Here is a 6520-nt window from a genome sequence, read left to right as displayed (position 1 = left end):
GCAAGTGCCTTGTGTCTAGCAGAGCTTAGCAGACTTACCTTGAACGCTACACTGAGCTGAATTTATGTTAATCGGCTCCAGGCAAAGATTAAGTTCTCTATCTGATACACTCGAACTCCCATTGATAATGTTTCAATTGAACAAGTTTCCGCTGTAAGATCTCGTGGAATAGATATCGATGAAAATTCAACGTGGCATTTCCACATTGATAAACTGTGTAAAAATATCGCTTCTGCAATTGGAGCCATAAAGCGAGTTAAGCCATTTGTGCCTCAATCCACCCTACTCAATATCTGCAACTCACTTGTTCAATCTCACGTTGATTACTGCAGCCTAGTCTGGGGTAATTGTGGGAAAACATTATATAACAAGCTACAAAAACTACAAAACCGTGCTGCACGAGTAAAAAATTCATCAGACTATGACGCAGTTGTCCATTCTTTGTTTCACAAACTCAGCTGGAAAGACTTGAAATCTCAACGTTAAATTCAGAACGCCTTAATGGTTTTCAAGTCTTTACATGGGCTGGTTCCGAAAATCTCTCGTCTACATTCATAAAGTTAAATTGATCAAGCTATTCTCTGAGGGACTTGGTAAACAAACTCGTTGTCCCCTTTCCAAGAACTAATTACATGAAAAATAGTTTTAGTTTCAGCGGCGCAGCCCGTTGGAACAGCTTGCCCTGTAACATTGGAGAGTCATGTTCATTAAATTAGCGCCTTCTCTATAAAAGCTTTAAACACGGTATTCATGGAAATCAGGTTTTTTGAATAGATAAATAAATAAAAAAATTATAAATGTGAAAGTAAACATCTATCGAAGGAAAAGTTTCCCAATTTTTGCTTTGAACTATTGGCTCTACGATGCCTAGTAAGTTTTTTTTTCATTCGACTCACTATCACAATTTTATTAAAATTCAGAAAGTGATCATTGGCTAAGTTTTATTTTGAATGAGAATCGTCAAGGTTTGTCCATTTTTCCTCGGATTTTATCATTACGTTCAAATCACTTAGTGGGTAATTAAACCTTGCCGTCAATTTTACTATCGAGGAGAGGTAACGCTCAGAAAAGGTTACACTCAATTGGGTCGCGTGACTTAAACGAAGATTTTTTTTTCCCGCCAAGCACCCAAGTCACGCAAACATTGAAACTCTCCCCAGATTCCTCGAGAAAGATCCCAGTGAGTGATGGGAAGGAGATGCTTTTCAAAGGATATTTCACAGCACACATGGGGAAGAGCTATGAACGTTGTTGTGTGGGAACTTTTAACGGTTGTAAGGCTTGCTTGGAATTCTGAAGATCGACCAGTGCATCATAAAAGGTGTAAGTGTAACCTTAACTCGAGTTTGGATCAGTTACAGCGACATCAACAATCTTTACTTCCTCATCGATCGACCGGGACAAATTATGTAAATACCAAGGTGAGCAATGCTTTAGCTGTTTATCTTACATTTATGTGTATTAAAAATTAAAATCTCAGTTCTTTAACTAATTTAAGTCCTGTCAGCCGTTGTAGACTCGTCGCTTTTTGACTTGATCGGAGAATTTTCCCCGTGATATCTTGAGACATGTTCCTTTTGTAACGGGGGATGGCGTTTACCTTGCATTCACCTAGAGGTTAATTAAAAGCCTCTACTACTTCACACTTGATAATATTTACGATGAAAACTTCTACCAACCTTAATGTTGTACCAGAAAAAAGCATTCCCACCCTTCACGTTACATACCTTTGTACCATTTCTTGTACATGAATGTTGTTTAACCGGAAAATCATCTTTTTTGCAATAAGAAAATTAAAAACAGCAAGTGTTTTCGAATTACTGTTCTCCTGAGTGTATAACGATTACCGTCGTCTTTTAGGCAAAAGTTTATTTTCCTGAGGTTATATTTAAGTCGATGTGGAGAAGATTCATTTATCAATACAGTATTTAAGTGATTTGAGACATGTTCTTATTCAGCGATTTAAGGAAGGCTTCAGGTGGTGTAAAGTCGATTTACCATCATAATGGTCTTCTTTTCACTTATGGTCTCTTTTGCACATTCAGATAGAAAGTTATTAACAATCAAATAGTTAGTTTCATGAAAGATATACATGTATTAATTCAACTGTAGGTATCACTGCCCAACCTTTTCACTGGCAAGGGCGAGTGCCATTTCTAACTAATTCCTCCTTACAATATCAATACATTGCCAAACAGAACAGCTACGGAGCAATGTCTGATCAAACACTGAATTCCTGGAGCTAAGACATTAAGAAATGTGTGGCAGATTGGAAGGAGAATTTAGATAAAGCGTAAAAGTATTAAGCAGAAATTAACCCTTGAAATCCAAAAGGTTATGAACATCTAATTTTTTTCTAATAACATCCATGCATTATCCAACAAACAGGTAATAAGAATACTTGAACTTAACAGGTAGAAGTTGTTATCATGATCTGATATCAAATTTTTGCAACTTATTCTCAAGCAAATGTTTAGCAGCAAATGGGGAGAATTAACAATCAGATCTCTGGAGTTACAACAACAACAACAACATTGACTTTATTTTCTAAAATGAAAGAAATAAAGGCTTTTGTAGCCCGCAGTTAGCAAAGCTATTCTAGGCGGGCTACCTAAACAGACACTGTATAGGCTCTCTCACACACACACACACACACACACACACACACGCACACACACACGCAACAATGAAATAAATAAATAAATGAGCAAATAAAAATAAATAATAAATAATAGTAGTGATAAACACGTTAAAGGTTTTAACTGAGCCAGTCACACAAGTTACTTGTTAAAGGTTAATTACAGGGAATTTAGCAATTGTTGCAAAATTTGGGGTTTTAAGACAAAAAGTGACAACTATAAATCACCAAAAAATTAAAAAAACTCACTGAATGTTTGGGATGTGTATTGTTTCCATAGCTTTTACACTAAGAAACTATGGATGATAATGATCCGGGTGTGGGTGCCTAATTATAATGTGCAATATGTATTTGGTTAAATGATCAAAATGTCTTGATTTTTACCTTTCAAATTTCTGCAGCATTTTTGACTTGCAAGACTGTGACACTTTGGTATAAGAATTTCTGCTGTAATTTTGAAGCCAGCAAGGCACAGTATTGGATTTTGCAAAATATACAAATAATTATCATGGGAAAATAGTATTTTATAATAACTTTGTCATCGGTTTTAGTGTCTGAATATTTTATTAAGGTTATCGCAAACATTATCATTGGTATCGTCATTTTTAATATTATTATTATTATCATAATGATGATTATTTATTTATTGTTACTTTTTTTAAATAATAAAGTACACAATCTGCTTTTAAACTTTTTGAAACATCATTCTGGAGGGTCATAATTGAGAGATTCTTTAATTTCTTTCAAAAATTATAGTCTTATTATTGAACTCTGCATTATTAAAGAATTGATGCCAATTAATTTCATGCTGTAATTTTCATTTTTCAAATATCATGCTTTGTTCAAAGAATAACTGTAGGAGATCAAGATCCTGTATACAAATGTTGTGTATTGAGTACATTATAGTATAAATAATTGTACCAAAGTTAATGAAATTACTGTTGGAGTGCGGAATGATGTAAGGTACTTAAGTCAAGTAACATGATTGTACCAGCTCATTAGATAGTTGACCAAGTAAAGACAGAATGTAGTTCTAAAGCAATGAAAGAGCAAATGTTTCCAGTAAACAAATAGACAACAACAAACTTGTACACAACTATTCATTCTTCCAGAAAAGCAATTTTAACAGGAAATAATTGTGTTTACAGTGTATGCCAGACTACATGATCTAAGCCATTAGGCCATCATGAATCTATCCACTGACTGGCCATAATAAGCCAACATTGATTGAAACTGACATCTTGAGTGATTATAAGAATTGAAGACAGTCTTGATTGTTTTTACAGTATACTGTATTATTTAAACATGACCCTGCTTTTTGTTCTTCTCTTTAATAGTAACAAAGTTGTCCTCCATATCACAGAGTAGTTTGGTATTGTTTTTGTCAAGAGCAGATTGACAGGATTGAAGAGAAAGTCAAAGCAGGTAAAATGAACAACTTTTGAAATTAGCTTTATATTGTCATTCCAGCTGATCAACCAAACTTGCATTTCCATGACTCCCATAGCAATCAGGTCAAAACATACCAAAGTTTCCAAACACACAGTGCATAGATTGAAATATAAAATGAGCTCCTCGTGTTCTTGACCTTGATTATAAACTAGCTGCTATATTTGTAAACTCATTTTGTTTGGGCGATTGCATACTACAATTTGACTTTGCTAAGCCTTCTACATGTAGCTGTGATATCTCCCTTTGAGCAAACCAGAAATCTGCAACAGCAAAAGACAGTGTGGAAAGTAAAAGAAATGAGCTAACCTACTCTGTTGTTCAAAATGAACGTTCAAAAGTCATTATCTTAAGTTTTGAGTTTTCAGATTATGGTTTCACACCAGAGAAAGGTAAATAAGAAGTTGAAGCTTGAAATACATAGTGTACAAGATTGGCCAAACAATATCAGTCATATTTGTTTTACTATAGATAGAATTATTTACAGTGTATGATAATGTAGTCAATATGTACTAAGCTCAGCTCTACAATACTCATTTCATGTGCTAGAAAATTAATTTTTTTTTTTGTGAACAGAATTAAACAAGCTGACAAGGATCATAACTGTAATTGAGCTCACCTGACTGAAAGTGAACTTAGAGCAAGAAGTATGTTTGCACACAGGTCAGTTTGATTTTCTGTCAGGAAATTTAAATAAATTTAAAACTTAACAAGAAATTTCCTTACTATTTTTAATATGACTTTAAACTTTCATTTTACTTTCACTTTCAAAGGATGTCTGATTCCATAAATCTTTGAATATCACTTGGGGATACAATTTAGACCAATCATGATGTTGGAAATTACGATAATTGATGTTTAAATAAACATAAAGCACAGGTTACTAAATCTGAACCAAGACATTTTTAGTGAAAAATTTGCAAAATGCACAAATTTTGGCAAGCTCCTTTTACATGTTATCATAGGGTTTAACAGGCATGTGAGTGCAGACTGGTCTGTTAATTAATATACATGTAATTTCTTTCCAGCAGATACATGTCATTGTTGAAAGAAGGCAGGTTGATCAGATCCTGATGGTGGAAATAGATTCTGCCAGCAATTGGGTGAGTTTGCATATGACCATGTTAAGGTGATTACCATAATTATAAGCTCCTACTTTTGGCTATATATAATTCTATTTTTTGGGAGTTTGTATTGCATTGTCTGGGTTAATTGCTCCAACATTAAGTTTTATCAAATGGAGTAAGAATTGTCTACAACTTGTAACTTTCAGTAATGCACCAATCAAAATTTCTTTTGGAGTGATTTTGTTTTCTTAGACATCATAAGTGAAGTAGTTTGAATTTCTTATCAATACCTGAAATAAGCTATGTAGATGATATTATTCTTTTATCAAATAAATTGTTCAAATGATTATTTCTTGCTCTTATAATCTAGGGGAAGAAAACAGCAGGCAGTGATTGTTTAAGTGACAGGAAACAACTCACAGAGGTAATATGACTCATTGACCTGCACTCTACTCATTAAAATCTCTTTATTTTAGTGACATATGTTTTAACTGGGGTTGCATGAAGTTAATCTGCTGCAAACTGTTGCCCATCTATTGATCATGACAAGAAATAGAAGGAAAGTGTTTCTGCTGAGGTCCATCACTGCATGTAAAGTTGTTTGATGTAGGCAAAAGAGGAGAAAATTAGGGGCCTTAATGGGTTTCATAAAAGCAGACAAATGGAAATAGCAAATTGTTAGACAGGGGCGATAGCAAAGTGAAACATATACTATAGAGTATAGAGTAGAGTAGACATCTTTATTTATACAGGATAGCCCCTTTAGTGTAGTAAACACTGGTATCAACGGGGGTCCTGTTACCCACCCATCCCACCCTAGGGGAGGACATTCATCACACAGTAATCTCGTGCGTGGGAAATTAATGTCTCCAGCCCCTAACCCTGCAGGAGACGGGACCTCCATTTATTCGTCCCTATCCAAGAAGACTAGAATATCTAACCATTTCTTGATGTTATAGAAAGGTAGCATATTCTTCTCAATTTCTTTTAAGACCCTGAGTGTTGGTCTGGCTGGGGCTCGAACCCTCAACCTCCCACACAACAGTCGAGCGCTCTATTATTAAGGGGATATTTGAAAATAAAAGAATATAAGTGGCTTATATTGGTCTTAGGCACATTTGGGTCAGTATAGCTTTTGGTTTTGCTACAACCCAAAATTCACTTTTACACAATTTTAGGAACATGATGTTATTTAAGTTGGGAATCCAAATTGATCACAAGATGTGGTGGTCAATAATTGACAAGCCTGCCCTTTCCCTCATCATGAAAATTGTTCTAGGAATAATCAAAAATGGAATGAACCTCCTCTGATAAGCAAAATTTAAGCCATGGAGTATCAATTTGTCTTCTCCTTGAGCTTAAATGT

At 34.6% G+C, this 6520-nt stretch overlaps 1 protein-coding gene across 9 annotated transcripts in view; it reads left to right on the top strand.

Moving 5' to 3' along the window:
- Positions 1 to 1195: 1195 nt before the first annotated feature.
- Positions 1196 to 6520, top strand: part of LOC148735457 (uncharacterized) — a 32596-nt gene continuing 27271 nt past the window's right edge. For 5 of the 9 annotated variants that reach the window (XR_015999247.1, XR_015999246.1, XM_088754967.1 and 2 more), the window contains exons 1-5: positions 1196 to 1421; positions 3976 to 4063; positions 4664 to 4750; positions 5116 to 5190; positions 5525 to 5578. The gene's annotated coding sequence lies outside the window, so the exon portion shown is untranslated. Of the gene's footprint in view, positions 1422 to 3975; positions 4064 to 4663; positions 4751 to 5115; positions 5217 to 5524; positions 5579 to 6520 lie in introns of all 9 variants that reach the window. The other 4 variants (XM_088754963.1, XM_088754965.1, XM_088754964.1 and 1 more) reach the window with 4 other exon arrangements.

The sequence above is a fragment of the Stylophora pistillata genome, chromosome 3 (genome assembly GCF_964205215.1).
Source record: "Stylophora pistillata chromosome 3, jaStyPist1.2, whole genome shotgun sequence".
Classification (NCBI taxonomy): domain Eukaryota; kingdom Metazoa; phylum Cnidaria; class Anthozoa; order Scleractinia; family Pocilloporidae; genus Stylophora; species Stylophora pistillata.
Note: the sequence above shows the minus strand (reverse complement) of the source record. Positions and strands in the feature narration are given on the sequence as shown.